The sequence below is a fragment of the Myxine glutinosa genome, chromosome 3, assembly GCF_964187855.1.
Source record: "Myxine glutinosa chromosome 3, kmMyxGlut1.1, whole genome shotgun sequence".
NCBI classification, from domain to species: Eukaryota; Metazoa; Chordata; class Myxini; order Myxiniformes; family Myxinidae; genus Myxine; species Myxine glutinosa.
In genome coordinates, this window is record NC_136263.1 from 17,155,658 (window position 1) to 17,177,557 (window position 21,900).

General features: G+C 42.7%; 1 pseudogene; it reads left to right on the top strand.

The window, feature by feature from the left end:
* The first annotated feature begins 16,899 nt into the window (after positions 1–16,899).
* Positions 16,900–18,688, top strand: LOC137418044 (protein FAM200C-like; annotated as a pseudogene).
* Positions 18,689–21,900: the final 3,212 nt, after the last annotated feature.

Here is a 21,900-nt window from a genome sequence, read left to right on the forward strand (position 1 = left end):
GTATAGAGTCTAATTACCCTCTCTGAAGAGAGGGTATTGCATTTGCGTCTTTGTCTGTCTGTCTGTTTTCTGTCTGCCTGTTTGTCCACACAGAATAAATATGATTTTCTCTGCAACCGTTGTTCCAATTGACAGGAATTTTTTTTACCATAGGTGCAACTACTCTTGTATAAATTTTTTAATGACAATTATGACGTCATAGGCCACGTGATAGGGCGCCATCTTGGAAAAAACGAAAAATTTGCACCTCTATTTCTCCGAAAGTGCTGCGTGCAAAAAATCAAGACATGACTCATTGTAAAGAACTCTCCATGGGGAATAACAGATGTTAATGATGTCATAGGTGTCTCCATTATGACGTCATAATTCGACAAGTACAAAACTTCATCCAATCAAGATGAAATTTCTTGAGCGTCATCTAAGGATAAATTGGTGGAGGAAAAAAAAAGAATGATGACGTCATTGGTTACGTGGTTCGGCCGCCATATTTGTTTTAACACAAAAGCCTTTAAAACCATTAAAACACATCCTCGCGAGGGTCTGCAATCTCTGATTGGTCTTTCTTGTTTATTTTATGGAATGAAGTTCACGCATTCAGGAATTGAATCTGAATCCTGTACACCGGTACCGTACCAGGAATACACTCGATACCGTATGTGAATACATGGGTTCCGTACCTGTACCCTATAAGAAGCACCTGAGTATCTGAATCCCGAACCACGCGGACCGTACCTGTCTATACCCGGACCATGTATGTGCGGTGCGTGTTGTAGCTAGGGCTCGCACGCCGGTGTTGTACTTGAACTTTTCCCGCAGGTACACACGAGTATACTTTACTCGAACCTTCCCCCCCCCCCTAACCCCCCCAGGCCGAGCTTGCTCGTGCCACGTGACCCGAACAAAGGTGCTCGTCAATCATTGATGGCGCGCGATAAGCGCATCTCCCCATCAATTATGAATGGACTGCGCGGTGCGCGTGCAGGTGCGTGTCACGTGCTCCAGCATCGCTCATGTTTCACTCGATTTTGGTTTTATACCCATGATACCTGTGCTTGTAATCCGCTGAATGTACGTTTCAAATCCAGACACCTGTGGGAAAAAGCAATGGCAAACCACCCAGTGTACTTGCCGTGAGGCATTCCTTGTGAGCAGCATCACGTGTTAACAGGTATTTACGATATATACAGTGTAGACCTGCAGATAACTCGTACACAATGGATATTTGCATAATTACAATAGACGATAGGTACACCTTTATGTAACGTGCATTCCCTCTCACAACTTAATAATGTTCACGTCGAAAACTGCAGGTAAACAACGTAATAAAATTTAAACAATGAAACCACAAGCAATGTATTTGGATTTCCATATGAAACCACAACTGTATTGGGATTTCTATATGAAACCACAACTGTATTGGGATTTCTATATGAAACCACAACTGTATTGGGATTTCTAAATGAAACCACAACTGTATTTGGATTTATATATGAAACCACATCTGTATTGGGATTTCTATATGAAACCACAACTGTATTGGGATTTCTATATGAAACCAAAACTGTATTGGGATTTATATATGAAACAACAACTGTATTGGGATTTCTATATGAAACCACAACTGTATTGGGATTTCTATATGAAACCACAACTGTATTGGGATTTCTAAATGAAACCACATCTGTATTGGGATTTCTATATGAAACCACAACTGTATTGGGATTTCTATATGAAACCAAAACTGTATTGGGATTTATATATGAAACAACAACTGTATTGGGATTTCTATATGAAACCACAACTGTATTGGGATTTCTATATGAAACCACAACTGCATTGGGATTTCTATATGAAACCACAAATGTATTGGGATTTCGATATGAAACCACAACTGTATTGGGATTTCTATATGAAACCACAACTGTATTGGGATTTCTATATGAAACCACAACTGTATTGGGATTTCTATATGAAACCACAACTGTATTGAGATTTCTATATGAAACCACAACTGTATTGGGATTTCTATATGAAACCACAACTGTATTGGGATTTCTATATGAAACCACAACTGTATTGGGATTTCTAAATGAAACCACAACTGTATTTGGATTTATATATGAAACCACATCTGTATTGGGATTTCTATATGAAACCACAACTGTATTGGGATTTCTATATGAAACCAAAACTGTATTGGGATTTATATATGAAACAACAACTGTATTGGGATTTCTATATGAAACCACAACTGTATTGGGATTTCTATATGAAACCACAACTGTATTGGGATTTCTAAATGAAACCACATCTGTATTGGGATTTCTATATGAAACCACAACTGTATTGGGATTTCTATATGAAACCAAAACTGTATTGGGATTTATATATGAAACAACAACTGTATTGGGATTTCTATATGAAACCACAACTGTATTGGGATTTCTATATGAAACCACAACTGCATTGGGATTTCTATATGAAACCACAAATGTATTGGGATTTCGATATGAAACCACAACTGTATTGGGATTTCTATATGAAACCACAACTGTATTGGGATTTCTATATGAAACCACAACTGTATTGGGATTTCTATATGAAACCACAACTGTATTGAGATTTCTATATGAAACCACAACTGTATTGGGATTTCTATATGAAACCACAACTGTATTGGGATTTCTATATGAAACCACAACTGTATTGGGATTTCTATATGAAACCACAACTGTATTGGGATTTCTATATGAAACCACAACTGTTTTGGGATTTCTATATGAAACCACAACTGTATTGGGATTTCTATATGAAACCACAACTGTTTTGGGATTTATATATGAAACCACAACTGTATTGGGATTTATATGAAACCACAATTTTATTGGGATTTCTTTATGAAACCACAACTGTATTGGGATTTCTATATGAAACCACAACTGTATTGGTTCAGATATTCCAGTGTCCAGTGTTCAGATATGCAAATGTACAGACAGGGGCGGTACTCACACAGTGTGAGGGTTCAGATACTAGCTATACTCGTTATAGGATTCAGGTATGGTATTTGTGTACAGGATTCAGATACTGTGCTAGTTATAGGGTTCAGGTATGGTATTTGTGTACAGGGTTCAGATACTGTGCTAGTTATAGGGTTCAGATACTGTGCTAGTTATAGGGTTCAGATACTGTGCTCGTTATAGGGTTCAGATACTGTGCTAGTTATAGGGTTCAGATACTGTGCTGGTTATAGGGTTCAGGTATGATATTTGTGTACAGGGTTCAGATACTGTGCTAGTTATAGTGTTCAGATACTGTGCTAGTTATAGGGTTCAGATACTGTGCTAGTTATAGGGTTCAGATACTGCGCTAGTTATAGGGTTCAGATACTGTGCTGGTTATAGGGTTCAGATACTGTGCTAGTTAAAGGGTTCAGGTATGGTATTTGTGTACAGGGTTGAGATACTGTGCTAGTTATAGGGTGCAGGTATGGTATTTGTGTACAGGGTTCAGATACTGTGCTAGTTATACGGTGCAGGTATGGTATTTGTGTACAGGGTTCAGATACTGTGCTCGTTATAAGGTTAAGGTATGGTATTTGTGTACAGGGTTCAGATACTGTGCTAGTTATAGGGTGCAGGTATGGTATTTGTGTACAGTAGAGGTTCCCAACCTGGGGTGCCCACACCCCCAGGGGATGCGAGATGGAATATCTGGGGGTGCGACAAAGAGTGGCTTGTGTCCTTGTCGTCGTGTGTCACGAGTCATCACCCAGCCATCTGCCAGTGTGCCTTTTGAACATGACATAAAACTTTTAAGTCTGTCTCTCTGTCTGTCTCTCTGTCTGTGTCTGTGTCTCTGTCTCTGTCTCTGTCTCTGTCTCTGTCTCTCTCTCTCTCTCGCCCCCTGCAGGCCGTTTGTGGTGGGCGTGGCGTCATGGCGGCTGTGAGCAACTGCTCTGTGGTGTAGTGAGTTCTTTGTGAGTTTTCCTCCTCTCCTGCCCTCCCCTGCCCCCCTCCCTCTCCTTCCTATCCTGTGTACTTTGGCATTTTGTTTTCATCCGTTCTACTTCTACACCTTTGTCTGCGAGAGAGAGAGGATTGAGAGCGGGCCCATTTTGGGTGCGGCCTACTGGCTTCGACGGCATTTTGTAAGCCATTTTTGTGCTTATAATGCACGTTTATTACTTACTTTAGTTCGATTATTTAGGTTTGATACCTTCTTGTCCGGTTCGGACAAGTGGGGGGTGTTGAATTCGCTGGTATGGCGAATGCACGCTCTCGGTTAGAGGCGTTCGATAGCCTAACGAGGAAGCATGCATTTGTGTGTGTTCCACCAGAAGGAGTCCTCACTGAGGATGTGGTACTCGCAGTGGGGAAAATAATCGGGTGCGAGCATGTCCGAGCTGCCTCACGAATGAATCAAAAAGTTGTTATTTTCCTGTCCGAAGAAAACTTTGTTCACGACGTCGTGAGTGCAGGTTTAACCACAGAAGGTGGTGTTTTTATGTTAGCATCCCCCATGGATACTCCAGCGATGAAAATCGTTGTATCAAACGTACCACCATTTATATCAAACGACAAACTAATGTCAGTCCTTTGTCGTTATGGAACAGCTGTGTCGAGAATGTCCATGATCCCTCTGAAGAGCCGAGACGAGAGGATAAAACACGTTATGAGTTTCCGTCGCCAAGTTTACATGGTACTTCCCGATCATGGTGATGATACAGGGTTAAATATTTCATCTAAAGTAAAATCCGACGATCGGGAGTATCAAATGTATGCCTCGTCAGCCTCACTAACGTGCTTTCACTGTGGAGCCTTTGGTCACGTTAAACGTTTTTGTCCCAAGGTTTCGTGTTCAAAGTGTGGGGAAAATGGCCACGCATACACCGATTGTAAAAATGATAATACTCGTGTTCCTATTAAAACGACTGGAGTTAATCCTGTGAGTTTGCCGGTTCCTGCTGTTCCCTCCTGCAGTGAGACGAACAATAGCAGCATCGATGGGCATATCCCGAGTCCAGAAAACGATCGCACTTCACACTTCACTTCCTGACTCCTAGTCCTGTCACAGAAACCGAAGCGACCCCAACTCGCACCACCTTTGCTGCGATTCCCTCATGTAGTGAAGGAATGGAGGAGGACCCTATTATTGGTTCTAAAAAGCGAAGGGCGTCGGTTGATAATTTTTCTACCAGTAATCCAAAAAAGGTGGTATTGGAGAAGGCCAGTGTAGCTGAACACACACCTCAATGTGTTCCTCATGCTTCCATCGGGTTTGAAAAAAAGGATGGTGAATCGAGTGCTGCAATTGAGGATAATATGTCTGAAAGTTTGTGTACAAACTCTGTGGACGCAAATTGCTATATGGGTGAAATAAGTTGCAATGCTGAATACGTTGATAAACCCTCGAACGAACCATTACGATCATTGACATCAGTCACTGTGAACGAGCAGACAGTGACTCACTCATCCCTCCACAGTGCTGCTCCACCGATGCAGATTCAAAACTGTGTTACCGAGTCACTCATCGATTCGGTAGATTGTGCTCCACAAGAGGATGAAACCGAGGCTTCAACTTCTGATGAGCAGAAATATCACCATGGCATCGTGGATTGCACAGTGGAGCTCTCCAGCGAATCCCCAGAGATACTGACAATTCCCATAGTGACCACGGAGGCCGACATCCTCGATCCTGGAGGGACCTTGTCAGACTTGTCGGAATCTGATGAGGATGACGAGGTGCCCGAGTTGTCTCGGTCTCAGTTGAGTCAGCCAATGATATCTCCTCAACTCGTACTCTCCTTTCTGAATGAAACCTACAGACAGCGAAATGTAGTTATCAGGGATACATTTCCTGATTTAGGTTCATTCATTCAATCAGCAAAGGAAATAACAAGAAAGGGCAAATAATTTCCACTAACAAGGTCACAATTTCACCGACTCAGGAAATTTATTACAAAAGCCAGTCTTGAGATTTCGCAACACCCAATCAAGCCTTTTGATAAAGAATGAAGCAAATTACCTTTGGCACCTTGAACATTAACGCTGGAGGTGCAAACCCAAACCGCCAAGCTCAAGTGCAAAGTTTGTTTCGGCGCAAAAATGTCGATGTACTTTTACTGCAGGAAACGCACATCACCCAAAACGTAGAATATGATTGGTGTCACGTTTTTGGGGGACAGTGCTTTTTTAGCAACCTGTCTTCCCTTTCGGCAGGTGTTGCTTTCGTACTTCGACCAGGGCTAGTACCTGAGTCAATCCTCTTCCAGGAGATCATTAAAGGCCGATTCAGCTCTCTTGAACTGGAGGTTAATAATTTCCATTTCACATTATTCAATGTGTACGCACCAAGTGAGAGCACAGAACGGAAAGCTTTCTTTGCGTCTGTGATTAATCACCTGCAGACAGTTGATCTAAACCAATGTGTGTGTATCGGGGGTGATTTCAACTGTACCTTTGAACCTGTAATGGACAGGAACTCGGCGGAACCTCATCCCGAATCATGTATTGATTTATCCCTTTTCCTTTCTCGGGTGGGTTTGCTAGATGTATGGAGGGTACTTTTCCCCAATGAACCTCAGTTCACCTGGAGCCGCATCACCAGAGGAAGAGTGTCCTTTGCGAGACTTGACCGATGGTATATAAACTCACCTTTTAGAAACGCTATAGTCTCTCCAGATTATTATCCGTCAATATTCTCAGACCATCATTTAGTAACCATGGGGTTTCTTTTTCCTCAGTCAATAAATAAAAGTGCATACTGGAAATTTAATACCAGTCTTCTAGAAGATGGTCTATTTAAAGAAGCCTTCCAAGTTTTCTGGGCTAATCAAATCCAAAGAAAGCCCTCTTTTTCTTCAGTTAATCTTTGGTGGGACAATACGAAAGCCCAGATTCGGGTGTTTTGTCAACAGTTTAGAGCAAACATTACAAATGTTAAGAATATAACAATGACTTGTTTGGAAGCTGACATTGTACAGCTCGAAGGTAAACTTGCTAAAAATAATAATGCAAGAAACTTCCAGTTATTACTAGAAAAGAAGACTCAGCTGAGAGAGTTAATCCAGGAGAAAGCAGCAGGGTTGTTGCTCAGACTAAGGGTTAAGAACTTAAAGGTTTTAGATACCCCTAGTAAAGCTTTTTTTCGTCTGGACTCTGTCAGTAAAGCAACCAAGAACATTTTTTCTGTAATTAATCCTGGCGGAGCTGTCGTTGTAAATCCCAGAGACAGACGGTTATGTGTTCAAGACTTCTTTTCCAAACTGTTTTCAAAACAGGTAGTTTGTGATGAAACAATGAGACTTTTAACCTCTCACCTATCCTCGTTAACCGAGTCCCAGCGGCTGGATATGGACTCGCCAATTACGCTCGAGGAGTTAACGCAAGCCCTGGCTGGAATGGACTCGGGAAGAGCCCCTGGAATCGATGGTCTGCCGGCTGAATTTTATGTGGAATTTTGGGAACTATTAGGTCCAGAACTGATGCATGTTCTTGAATCATCACTGACTCATGGAGAATTGCCTTTAAGTTTGAGAAGAGCGGTGATGTCCCTTCTTCCAAAGGCTGGTGATTTGCGACAAATGAAGAATTGGAGACCTGTTTCTCTACTATGCACTGATTATAAAATCCTTTCAAAAGTTCTGGCGAATCGAGCTAAAAGGGTAATTTGCGATTTGGTTCACCCTGATCAGAGTTATTGTATTCCAGGTAGATCTATGTATGATAACATATTTTTCATTAGAGATCTCATAGATGGCAACTGTGTGCAGAATGACTTTGGTATAATTTTTCTTGATTTAGAAAAGGCTTTTGGTAGCATCGATCATGTCTTTTTGAATCATGTGCTTGAAGCCTGTGGATTTGGAGATAATTTCAGAACTTATATTGCTTTATTGTACAACAATATATTCAGTTTAGTTAAGGTGAACAATGAGCTTTGTTCTCCCATACAGGTTCAAAGGGGGGTAAGGCAAGGTTGCCCTGTCTCCGGCTTACTGTTCACCCTTGTAATGGAATCACTTCTCGTGTTACTAAGGAATAACGTATCTGGAATGAGTATATCTCCTGATCATCCTCCAGTTGTCGTATCGGCGTATGCTGATGATGTTGCAATCATTGTTAAAAACAATAACGACATTGCAGCTCTGGCTAAGTGCCTACATTTGTTTGGTTTAGCTTCCTCGTTGAAGTGCAACTGGGAAAAGAGCAAAGCGCTATGGGTTCCCTCTGTCAGGGACAGTGCATCTAGAATGGCGCAAGACCCGCCAATACACCTTCCTGCAAGTATAAAGTGGGTGGATGGAGGTGTTTGCTATCTTGGAGTGTTCCTTGGATCCCCACAGTACGGCCAGAAAAACTGGGAAGGTGTCGCTGAACGCGTAAAAAAGAGATTGAGTAGATGGAGGAGAGCCCTGCCTCACTTTTCGTATAAGGGCCGAGTTTTGGTAGTCAAGAACCTCGTCGCCTCCTTCTTGTGGCACAGATTCATCTGCCTGCAACCACCAGAAGGCTTGGTGAAGGAAGTGCAAAGGCAACTGTTGGAGTTCTTTTGGGGAGGGCATCACTGGTTACGGCCAAACGTTGTATGCCGTCCATTGGCCGAGGGTGGCCAGAGTATGGTCGACATCAGGAGCCGCATAATGGCCTTTCGGGTATGCACTGTGCAAAAACTTTTGGTGAAAGAACAATTACCAAACCATGTTTTGGCCACCCACATTTTGCGGCAAGCTGGTGGGCTGGGATATGGCCGCGAATGTTTCTTGGTCCTGCTTCAACAAGTTGACACATCTCCTCTTCCTGTTTTTTATCAGAGTGTGTTGAATGCTTGGCAGAACCTCACAGTGTGCCGTCAAGAAGACAACTACGACATCCATATGTTTGCACAAGAGCCTTTGTTCTGCAATCGGCTTTTCCCAAACATACCCAAAAGTAGGGACCTCTGCCAGCATTTCATAATTGCCGGCATCACAAAAGTATGGCACCTCCGGCAAGTTTCAGGTTGCGGGTGGAAATCAGCTCGAGAAGTAGCCAAGCTAGCAGGAATTCGGTCCAAAAGAGTGACTGCAAAAGTGTTGAGAGAGGTGATACGAATAGGGGTACGGCTGAGAGTATGCTGGTCCCACGAGCTCGAACCATTGCACGATGAGTGGGTTTTTCCTGGGTTACTGGTGCACTTCAAGTTGGAAGACTTACCCCCGGTTAGCATGGGGATAAGCCCCTTTCAAGAGACTAGCAGTAAAGAGCTATACAAGTCATGTGTCAGGTTACTACTGGGGGATACGCCGCTAAATGGAATAATCCAGTGGAAGAGACTGTTGCCTGTGGGACCCCCCTCTGAACCTGTATGGAACTCCATGTATAGCAAGCTCATAAGTAAAAGATCTGGCGATCTCCAATGGAGACTGATCCACTGGATAGTCCCCTCCAATAAGTTAATCAACCATTTCTCTCCTACATCCACACGTTGCCCATTCTGCATATGTACGGAGGACGTGTTCCACGCCTTCATTAATTGTGTGAGATTGGTTCCTTTGTTTCGGTGGTTTAATCTTGTGGCACACAGAATGAAGGTTGTTTTCTCATTGCGTTCTTTTATTTTCGGCTTTAATGCCAAGTCAAGCAAGGAAAATATGTTAATGAGGTTTCTTGTCGCAACAGCCAAGCTGGCAATATATCTCTCAAGAAGGGAGAAATTGAACGGTAAACCTGCCGGAGAATGCAATGTAATGTTGTTTTTCAATGCCCTCGTGTCAGCAAGACTTAAACTAGAGTTTTGTTTCTATAAGGATGCAAACAATCTTGATGAATTCACCAATACCTGGTGTCATGAAGGGTTGTGTGAGGTTCGTGAGAACCAACTGGTAATATTTTTGTAGGTTGTATAAAGTTATTGGTTTATTTTGGCAAATTGTGTGCCGTGATACTTCTGTAACCTTTTCGTTTCATTGCTTTTTCATGTATTTATGATTGGTGTAAAGATATAAATACATTTTTTTGTATTATTTTGATAATAAAAGGACTTCAAAAGTCAAAAGTCTCTCTCTCTCTCTCTCTCTCTCTCTGTCGCTACCTGCTGGCCGTTTGTATGCTGGTTGTACTGTCATGGCGTCTGCTTGTGGAGGCCTGTGAGTGCTCTGTGTTGTTGCTCCCTTCCCCACCCCCTCCCCCCGTTCCCCTCCTCTGTGTCCTTGTACCTGTTCATGGAGTCTTCCTGGTGATTCCCATATACGTTGAGACGGGAGAGAGAGCCGGAGAGCACAGGGTGATCGCTGGTAAGGGTTCGCCGTTTTTGGGCGTCGCCCGATCGGTGTTTGCTCCTTCATCTTAAACCTCTATTTCCTTTTTTTCCTTTCGTTTATCTTTCCTTCAGTTTGTTTTGTTGCCTCCCTTTTCCGAAGTTAGGGAAATCGGAGAGGTCTGATTACTTCCCATTCCCGGAGTTCGGGTAGGGAAGATTATATTATATATTCACCCTCCCCGAGTTGGGGAGGGGTTGTAAGTGCAGCTGTTCCAGCATGGCAGCTGCACTATCTCGATTTATGGCCTTTCAGAGCCTGACCCGTAAGCACGGGTTCTTTTGTGTACCTCCGGAACGTGAGGTTAGTGTCGAGGACGTTGTCCTCGCAACCGGTCGTGTTGTCGGGATCGACAAGGTTGTTGCCGCTTCGCGGATGAACAAGCGGATCGTTATTTTTTTGTGCGACGTGGATTGTGTCCCACAAATTGTCGAACAGGGTTTGACAATCGATTCAGATTTATTTGTTATGATTTCCCCACTAGATAGCCCAGCGATAAAAGTCGTGATATCCAATTGCCCCCCATTTGTATCCGACGATGTACTAATTAAAGAATTGTCCCGATACGGTACCATCGTGTCTCGTATCTCCAGGATTCCCTTCGGGTCACGAAACAACGATTTAAGGCACGTGGTTTCATTCCGGCGGCAAGTGTTTATGATTTTAAAAAATTCCCAGAAGGATTTAAACCTTATAATAAAATTAAAACATCAACAGAACGAATATACAGTGTACGTGTCCACCAACGTTCTAAAATGTTTTGGCTGCGGACAATTTGGGCATGTTAAGCATGACTGTCCCCGAAAAGAGAATTCTCCACAAGTACAACCTCCCCTCCGAACCGGGAATAAGCAACCCCCCCACCTTCCCACCACCGATCCAAACCCTTCCACCACCGACCCAAGCCTTCCCACCACCGAATCAAACCCTCCCACCACCGAACCAAGCCTTCCCGCCGCCGAACCAAGCCCTTCCACCACCGACCCAAGCCTTCCCACCACCGAACCAAACCCTCCCACCACCGAACCAAGCCTTCCCGCCGCCGAACCAAGCCCTCCCACCACCGAACCAAGCCTTCCCGCCGCCGAACCAAGCCCTCCCACCACCGACCCGAACCTTCCCACCATCGACCCAAGCCTTACCACCACTGATCCCAATCTGTCCACCACCGACCCAAGCCCTCCTACCACCGATCCAAACCCCCCCGCCGTACCCCCTTCCCTTCCCCTTGAAACAGGGGCCCCTCCCTCTACTGAAGGATCTAATTGCAGCCATCTCCTGTTAACGATAGACCTCACCCCCCAGGCGACATCGTCCAATCACAGCTTGTTGCCTGCTATAACTGATCCTACCTCTCTCGCCATGGTAGCCGATGGGAATCCCCTCCCGATGATCACGTCCTCCCCCCAAACCCTTGCAATCTCTTCCCACTAACCAGGACGAGTTTCAATTAGTCTGCCCAAAAGGAAAAAGACATCTGCAAACAACAGATGAAAACGGTCATCTCTTTAAAAAACCTACAACTGAAAACCGACAGCCCCTCCTCTCTGCCATAGATTTGTCCCTCGTCACAGAAAATCGTTTCTCGGTATTGGAGGACATAGATGTGGATGAATCCTCGCTCTTGTCTACTGACCTAGAAACTGATATGGTTGAACCGCAAAAATTAGTACCCCCCCTCCCCCCTCCCCTGAAGATGGCTCATTTCTCTCCCTCCCCGTCCCCTCCCTCTATGGACTATGCCCCATCCGATAACGTGGAGGGATGTGATGACGGTGAGGAGATAAATGATGAAAACCAGTGTGACACACCATCTGAGCCATCTGATATAGATGACTCTGTTAGTGAATGTGGTAGCATTAAGGAAGAAGAAACCCCTCCAATCCCTCCCTCCGAGATAAAAAGGTTTCTTAAGGACACATTCCGAAAAAGGAATGTTGTTATAGAAACCTTTTTCCGGAGCTACCTGATTTTATACATTCCGCTAGCTTGATGGTAAAACGGCCCCACGTTTTTAATTTCAATTCCTCCCAACGTCACCATTTAAAGAAGTGGTTGCAAAAAGCTAAGAATGAACTGCTATCAAAAAATTGAGTGGTGGTCACTCCTCCTTGTAGCTGTAATGAGTTTTTCCATTTGTAGCCTGAATATTAACGGAGGATGTAGCTCTGTCCGTAAAGTTCAAGTAAGGGATTTTTTATTACAGAAGAAAGTTGACATTGCCCTCTTACAAGAGACCCATGCCAACGACTGCTGTGTCGCAGAGTGGTGTAGGCTCTTCCCCGGCCTGTCTTTTTTTAGTAACGGTGACTCCCGCAAAGGCGGTGTCGCAATAATTCTTAGCCCCTCCTTTTTGCCTTCATTGCTTAAATTCGACGAAATACACAAGGGATCCCTAGCATCCCTAGAATTCCACTACTGTGGAAAATTCTATACTATTTTTAATATCTATGCCCCAAGTACGCCTGTAGCTCGGCGAGATTTTTTTAATGCCCTTGGGACACACCTAACGTCCCTCGACAGCCAAAACGCCCTAAAAAACCAAGACAATCATGTTTGTATTGGTGGAGATTTTAATTGCACCCTTCAACCCCAACTAGACAGGAACAGTGCAGAGCCCCATCCTGCCTCCACAATCCCTCTCACCAAATTTTTAAAACAAATGAATTTGACAGATATATGGCGGGTACAGCACCCATCAATCAGGCAATACACATGGTGTCGATGCATTCAGGGTAATATTGTACTTGCTCGCTTGGACAAGTTTTATATTAATCCTCCACTTGAACGCCTCGTTCTGTCATCCAAAATTTGCCCATCAGGATTCTCGGACCACAGCGCAACATTTCTCAAAATTTCTGCCCCCTGCCCGAAACACAAGAGTGCTTTTTGGAAATTTAATAACAACTTACTTGATGATAGTACCTTTAAGGACATTTTTCCGGAAATTTGGAATATTCTAGTTGCCTCCCAAGGGAATTTCTCAAACCTCAGACAATGGTGGGATAATGCCAAAACGCACATCAGACTGTTCTGACAACAATATCGTGCGTATGGTGTTCAAGAGGAAAGAAAACCCACAACCTTACTTGAAGATGAAATCCTAGAATTACAGGAGCACCTTCAGGGAACTGCAAGTGTGAGCTACCAGGGAATGAGGCAACAAATTTATGGAAAAACGGCCTTACTGAATTCCATATCCGAAAGGCGAGCACAAAATGCTTTATTGCGCCTGAAGATGAGGTACATACACGACCTTGATGCTCCAACCAAATTCTTCTTCAGCCTTAAAAGGGGGGCCTCTTCGTCAATGATTACACGCTTGCTCCATGATGGGGAACTCCTTTATGAAGATGGCAGAATCAGGGAATGTGCCCGGAAACATTTTAAACAACGGTTTATGCGGCATGACATTAACCAGGATGCAATATCGGAACTTGTTTCTAACCTTCCAACATTGGCGGAGGATCAGAAGCAGCAGTTGGAGGATCCTCTTGGGTTACCTGAGCTCACCGCTGCCTTGAAGGCCTTGGAACCTGATAAAGCCCCTGGACTGGATGGGCTGACTAGTGAATTTTTCCAGTTTTTTTGGGACGCCATTGGACCTCACCTACTGCGGGTATTGAATGAATGTTTAGAGGATGGACAACTGCCGTGGAGTTGCCGGAGAGCAGTCACCACCTTAATTCCTAAGAAAGCGGACACTCAACTTATAGAGAACTGGCGTCCTATTTCTGTTTTATGTACGGATTATAAAATTTTAGCCAAAGCCTTGTCTAATCGAATGAAACCTTTTATGAATGTACTAATAGGAGAACATCAATCCTTTTGTATTCCTGGACGTACTATTTTTAATAATATCTTTCTTATCTGTGATACCATTCGGTTTTGTAACAATTTTAATATGAATGTTGGTCTGTTTTTTATTGACCAAGGAAAAGCCTTTGACTGTATTGACCACATGTACCTTTTTAGAGTTTTAGAGAATTTTGGGTTTGGACCTATTTTTATCTCGTACGTTAAACTTTTGTATTGTAATATATCCAGTGTTCTTAAAATTAATCAAGTATTGTGTAGCCCCATTGCTGTACAACGGGGAGTACGGCAAGGTTGCCCGCTATCTGGACTTTTATACTCTCTTGCCATCGAACCTCTTCTGCTCCAATTACGTACGCACATTTCTGGCTTCACTGGATCAATTCTTACCACACCGCTAAAAGTCTCTGCCTATGCAGATGATGTCTGTATTTATATAAAAAATAGTGCTGACGTCACTGCGGTGGCTCAGGCACTAAAGACATATTGTCAGGCTTGTTCAGGCCAGGTAAACTGGAAGAAGAGTGAAGCCCTTTGGATAGGACCTGGAGATTGCCCGCCAATTGTCCTATCAGGAGGAGTGAACTGGCAGAAAAGTGGCATTAAATACCTCGGTATTTTCCTAGGAGACAACACCTTTGAGCAGCAGAACTGGGTGGGATTACCGGACAAGGTAATGGCAAAACTGGCCCGCTGGAAAGGACCTCTTTCTCAACTTTCGTACCGCGGAAGAACTCTCGTCATTAACAATCTTGTCGCCTCTATGCTATGGCATAAGATGATATGCCTACAACCGCCCGGGAGCCTTCTTATTACACTGCAAAAGAGCATTGTCGACTTTTTCTGGAGCGGGAAACACTGGCTGCAACCCCCCGTGGCATACTTACCACTCACTGAAGGTGGCCAAGGTCTTATTGATATCCGCAGCCGGATTATGGTCTTCCGGCTTCATATCGTGCGCCAACTTGTATATGGAGATGAAGCCCTACTCTGGAGGCCTCTGGCTAACTGCATATTGCAGCTTACATGCAAGCTGGGTTACGACCGAGAACTTTTCTTGATGAACCCTCATCAAATCGATTCATCCTTGCTGCCCACCTTTTACCAAGGGGTGATGAACGCCTGGCAAGCCCTGTCCTTTTCCCGTGAAATGGCAACATACAACATGGAAATGTTGTTGAATGAGCCCCTATGCTACAACCCCTTCCTGGAAAACAGCTTGAATAATAGGGGACTCGTTCAACGTTTTGTTGATGCCAAGCTGCTGCGAGTGAAAGACCTCATGACAGAGTCTGGGAGCTGCCGGCTGTGTGCTGCCGCTGTGGCACAAAAAACCGGAATTAAAATCTGTCAGGATCATCTCTCGGTTCCTTCAAGGGATATCCACAACGTATCGTAATACCTGCGAGGAACTTGGCCCTTCCCCCGAGGAAACAGCGGGTGACTTCCCCAAACTCCTAGTCTTCAGCCCGCCACTTAATCTGTCCCCTGGCCTGAACAGCCCTGATGATACTGCATTATCCCTTCCCGCCTTTCCAAAGAAAACTTTGTACAATGCGTACGTTAAAATTTTATACGCAAAAACATTTTCTGAGCACCCGAGGCTTCGATGGCGGGATGTTTTACCCCCAATACCCCCCAATTGCCCCAATTGGCGAAGTTTTTTTTATCTCTTGCCTACTCCAAAGTATGTTGGAGATATTCAATGGAAACTTGTACACTGGATTTTACCTTATAATGTTTTACTGAACCGGTTTTCTACTGCTAACTCTAATCTATGCCCTTTCTGTGCATCCATTGAAACTCTACCGCATATATACCTTGAGTGTGAACGATTGCAACCTCTTTTTACATTCCTTCAGGAACGCTTTGTGAAGCTTGGTTCCCTCTTCAATCACAATGTTTTTATTTATGGTGTTTTAGGACCGTCTTCCCTTAGAAATGTGGTTTTAATGAATTTTTTAATTGGCCAGGCCAAGTTTGCAATTTATAAATCCAGGAAGAAAAAAATGGGAAACGCTTCTGACTCGTCATATGATGTACTGCTCACCTTTAAGGCTCTTGTAAATGCAAGACTAAAGCTAGAATACCGGTTTTTTAAAATGAACAAGAATTTAACATGTTTTAAAGAAAAGTGGGTTTTTAATGATGTCATATGCACACTTGATGATGATGATTTGATAATAACTTTTCCTTGAGACCATTTTTATTGTGTTTTGTTTCTTTATGACTGAACATAACTGATTTTCTGTACTCTTGTAATAAAAGGAAGAAACAGTCAGTCTCTCCCTCTCCCCCTCCCATCTTTTACACTACAAGAAAAAAAATGATGGGAGATCAACCAATAATGTTGTCATTAAACTCGTGCTTCGTTGAACGGTGACTCCTGAGGTAAATGCTCAAATTTTCTTCAAATTAAAGTTTGACCACTCAATAATATTAAAATTGTGTGTATTTTTTTTTCATCAACCGCTGTCACAACGGGAACCCAACGGGTTCACGGGTCGTCTAGTGTATTTATATAATTTTTTATGTGTAGCTTAAATTGCTTCCCCATGACGAAAAATCACCGCACGCCACTGCAAACAACGTCTCAAACCAATAGTCAAACATGTTCCACTCCGTATACTTTATTCATTTTTTTGTCTTTTTTCAGCACAAACTCTTATCGTGTTGCAACTTGTTGTAACCTGTATACACCATTGTATACTTTTTACATATTTTTATATTTTTTCTCATATTAGCTCATATTTTTCTCTTTCTGTTTTGCAGATTAACCCTTCATCATGTCAAAAAGAAGGAAATGGCATGATGACTATGTGCGCTTTGGTTTCACTTGCATAACGGGAAATGATGGCTTGCAAAAACCCCAGTGCACTCTTTGTAGCGTTGTGTTTTCCAACTCAAATCTGAAACCATCCAAGCTTCAAGAGCACTTCAAGAACAAGCATGGCGGAGCTGATGTTGAAGGACATGATGTTGGGTCATTGAAAATCAAAAGAGCTCGTTTTGATTCTGTTGGAACTCTTCCAAAGTTGGGTTTCGTTTCTGTTGAAAAACCACTACTTCTTGCTTCCTACCAAGTGGCACATGCAGTGGCCAAATCCAAGAAGCCCCATACAATTGCAGATGATCACATCAAGCCATGTGCAGTGGAAATGGCAACAACTATCCTGGGAAAAGAAGCAAGAAAAAAATTTGAACAGGTGCCCCTATCAAATAATGTCATTCACAACCGAATCAGTGATTTGAGTGAAGATATTTTGGACCAAGTCATCTCAGATATCAGAGCTAGTCCTCTTAAAATCTCTATTCAGTTGGATGAGTCAACTGATGTCTCCAGTTGTTGCCAACTCATCACATTAGTGAGGTATGTCAATGATGGTGCTGTGAAGGAAGATTTCCTGTTTTGTGAAGATTTTAAAACAAGCACAACTGCAAAGGATGTGATGCAGCTGGTGAAAGACTTCTTTGCCAAACACGATTTAGATATCAAAGTCATTGGTTCTGTGTGCACTGACGGGGCACCTGCAATGCTTGGAAATAAATCTGGCTTTTTCTGCATTGATGAAAAAGGAGATTCCAGACTTGCAAGCTACCCATTGTTTTCTTCATCGGCGTTCTTTGGCATCAAAAACATTGCCTCCAAATTTGAAGAAAGTCCTTGATACTTGTGTGAAGATCATCAACTGGATCAGGGGGCGTGCTTTGAACCATCGCATCTTCAAATCATTTTGTGAAGATCTGGGAAGTGAGCATTCAGTTTTGCTTTTCCACACAGAAGTCCATTGGTTGTCACGAGGACAAGCTTTAACCCACTTCTTTGAACTGCGGGAAGAAATCAAAGTTTTTCTGGAAGAGCGTGAATGTGATCTGGTTGGGGCATTGGAATCACAGCAATTCGCCCAAATGCTGGCTCACTTAGCTGACATTTTCACTCGTATGAATGACCTGAGTGTTTCTCTTCAAGGAAAAGGGATAAACATATTGAAGGCTTGTGAAAAGTTGAATGCCTTCAAAGAAAAGTTACGTCTTTGGCATCAAAGGATGGAAAGAGGCAATCTCTCAGATTTTCCTTCACTTGAAGAGATGGTTGATGATGCTGGATCCATAACTCCTACTGTGCGTGAAGAAATTGTGGCTCACTTGGAAATGATGTCAGAATCGTTTGATGGATATTTTGCTGCTGGAGACCTGAAGATTTCAGAAGAATGGATCATGAATCAATATTCCTACAATATGGAGAAAATGTCAAATGATGAAGAACTGAAGGAAGATCTTATTGATTTGCGGACAAATCGAGCTCTTGAAATGCAATTTGAAAGCAAGACTTTGGAGGAGTTTTGGTGTGCAGCACTGGATATGTTCCCAACACGTGGTGGAAAAGCACTCCGTGTCCTCATTCAATTTGCAACGACATACTTGTGTGAATCTGGATTCAGTTCTCTTTTGTCAATCAAGACAAAATCTAGGAATCGCCTGAATCCACAGGCAGACCTGCGGATCGCAGTCAGCAAGAATGTTCCACGTTTTGACAAAATCATGAAAGAGAAGCAGGAACAAAGAAGTCATTGAATTTTATGTTCACAATTGGGATTGATTTTACTGTTTCAAATTTTTTCTGTGTAAATTAAAATCTAATTGCTCAATTTATATTTGCATTTCATGCACTGAGTTAAAATCTTATTTTTAAGTTCAATTTGTTCACCCACAGTATTGTATATGGTTCAATTTGTGGTTGAAAAATATCGAAATCATTGAATTTTATGTTCACAATTGGGATTGATTTTACTGTTTCATTTTTTTTCTGAATAAATTACAATCTAATTGCTCAATTTATATTTGCATTTCATGCACTGAGTTTAAATCTTTTTTTTTTTAAGTTCAATTTGTTCACCCACAGTATTGTATGTGGTTCAATTTGTGGTTCAAAAATTTGACTTCTTCATCCTCAAATGTAATAGTACTTTTGTTGGGGGTGCGAACATCAATCAAATATTTCCTAGGGGTGTGGGGCATAGAAAAGTTTGGGAACCACTGGTGTACAGGGTTCAGATACTGTGCTAGTTATAGGGTGCAGGCATGTTATTTGTGTACAGGGTTCAGATACTGTGCTAGTTATAGGGTGCAGGTATGGTATTTGTGTACAGGGTTCAGATACTGTGCTAGTTATAAGGTTAAGGTATGGTATTTGTGTACAGGGTTCAGATACTGTGCTAGTTATAGGGTGCAGGTATGGTATTTGTGTACAGGGTTCAGATACTCTACTAGTTATAAGATTAAGGTATGGTACGATACCCGTGTACAGAAAAAGTGCAGTGATCGGTGTGCCTGACATAAAATGCCTATAGGCAATGTTTGACTTTGATGAAACTCGACCAGTTTTATACATGTCACAACAATTTTAGCTTGAAACTAAAACTCATATACAACAAGAACAGCACTCGGTAGAGCGCACACCTCCACCTGGTGAACAGTTTAAGTTTTGTATCCCACTGATAGGCCAGATCTGGATCCGGATGGGAACCAAAATCCATTCTGCTTGTTATTGTCGCCAAACCATCTCATCCACAAAGTTTCGTCCAAATCCTTCCATACCTTTATGAGATATCCTGCTATATATCGATTTTGGTCCCATCTTGCATCCAGATTCGGATTCTGCTCTTCACCAAAATCGAATCGATTGGTCCTTGTCACACACACACCTACTCTGTCCACCAAATTTCGTCCAAATCCATCCACAACTTTTTGAGATATCTTGTTCACAGAAAACAAACAAGAAAGACATCGTGCAGAGCACGACACTTGCGAAATTTCTAAAAAAACAAATTTGACTTTAAAAATAATTGTTTGTTGAATTCAAAGACCAAACATGCAAATCCTGTCCAAATTTAAAGTCGATCAGATGAAAATTGAGGATTTTATAAATTACACCTAAGTTGATGACCTTTGGCCTATGTTGACCTCAAAAATTATTGGGTCGTCAACTGGATGAATATTGATGATTATAGAAATGTGACAGAGTTTTTGACCTTTAGCCTGCCTATGTTGACCTTTTGACCTCAAAATAAATAGGCTTCTTGCATAAAACCACCTATACCATTTCGTGAAGTTTCGTGAAGATCGGTTTCAAATTGTGACCTGTAGGTGATTGATCTACAGACAAACATCTTATTATAATAGAGCAAACGTATATGGTTATGTCGTTATGTCGCTATGTTTATATGCGACGTAAACGTCTTCTTCTTCTTCAAGTAAAATTACCATCTTCTTAATTAACCCTCTTAATTGCGTTAAGACTGCTGAGACCCCTCAGACCTTTGACGACGCTTTAATTCCCCCAAGACCCTTCAGACCACCAAGACCGCTGAAGACCCAAAATACCCTGAAGACCCCCAAAGACCCCAAAGACCAAAACACCCCAAAGACCCAAAATACCCTTCAAGGCCATGAGGCTCAAAAAGACCCTGAATACCCAAAAACCCAAAAAACCCCGAAGACCCAAAAGATCCCGAAGACCCAAAAATACCCTGAAGATCCTTAAATACCAAGAAGAACCAAAAGACCCTTAAGACCCAAAAGCCCCTGAAGACGCCGAAGACCCAAAAGACACCGAAGACCCATAAGACCCAAAAGCCTCTGAAGACACCAAAGATCCAAAAGACCCTGAAGACCCAAAACACCATGAAGACCCAAAAGACACCGAAATGGTCAAAGATGCCTACCCCTCTGAAACGACGTGTGGTGAGGCGCACGGAGCACGCCGAGTCATGCTTTTACAGAATAATGAGCAAGACCAACCAATATATTTTGAAAATCTTCGATATTTGCAAGTAACAAACAAACAAACAAACAGACATACAGACAAACAGACAGAGAGACAAACAAACAGACAGACAGACAGACATCGGGGAAGACATAAGCTCTGCCCACCTTCGGTGGCAGGCAGGAGGTAAAAAGGAAGAGTTGTGTGTCTGATGGAGAATAGATGTTATGAGGGGCTGGGAAGAGGGAGAAGAAAATGAAAAAGAGATTGGGGGAAGATACAAAGGAGTAGGAAGAGGGGAAAATGGGGTAAGGGGGGATGTTCTATTCGTTTATGAGAGATGGTGGATGAGGTGCAATTTTGCGCAGGTAATATGTAGATGGTCCCTAAACGCTTGCCTTTTAACTTTGTCAAGTAGGTTAAGCCATGCATTTACTGATCGTCCCTCGTTCTCTTGTTTGAGAAGACGCCTCCCTTTCCTCGCCATCTCCTCGGACCAGTGCTGTTTGCCAAACCTCGAGCCTCCTAACATAACATGGCTGGGGCACAGACGGAGCCGTCAATAATTAATGGTGAGAGATTGAGGGTGACGTGCCATGTGCATTACATTCTTCGTTCATAACTCGTTTAAACTCCACCGAGAGCTTCATTGGGCCCAACGTGTTTACAGAGAAGGATAGCCCCCTTGGGTCAGGGAGGTCTAATTTTCGCCGATCTGAACTAAGAACCTGGGATGTGGTTGTGATAAGGGTCCAACATTCGGATGATTTTTTCCTTGGTAAGAACATCATTCGTCCATTCATTCGTTCTTTCATTCATTCGGTTATTCACTCATTGTTGTACCCTGTGTAAATCCAGTCAGGAAAACTCCAAAGCAACCAAAAATTGCATGAAGAATCTTTGTTGCATGATCCATCTTTGTTGCCCTCATGTAGGCCCTTATTATTTATTTTGTCCTTTGTTTTTATTATTTATTTTGTATATGCCACAAATGCTCAATTGTGTTCAGATATGGTGATTG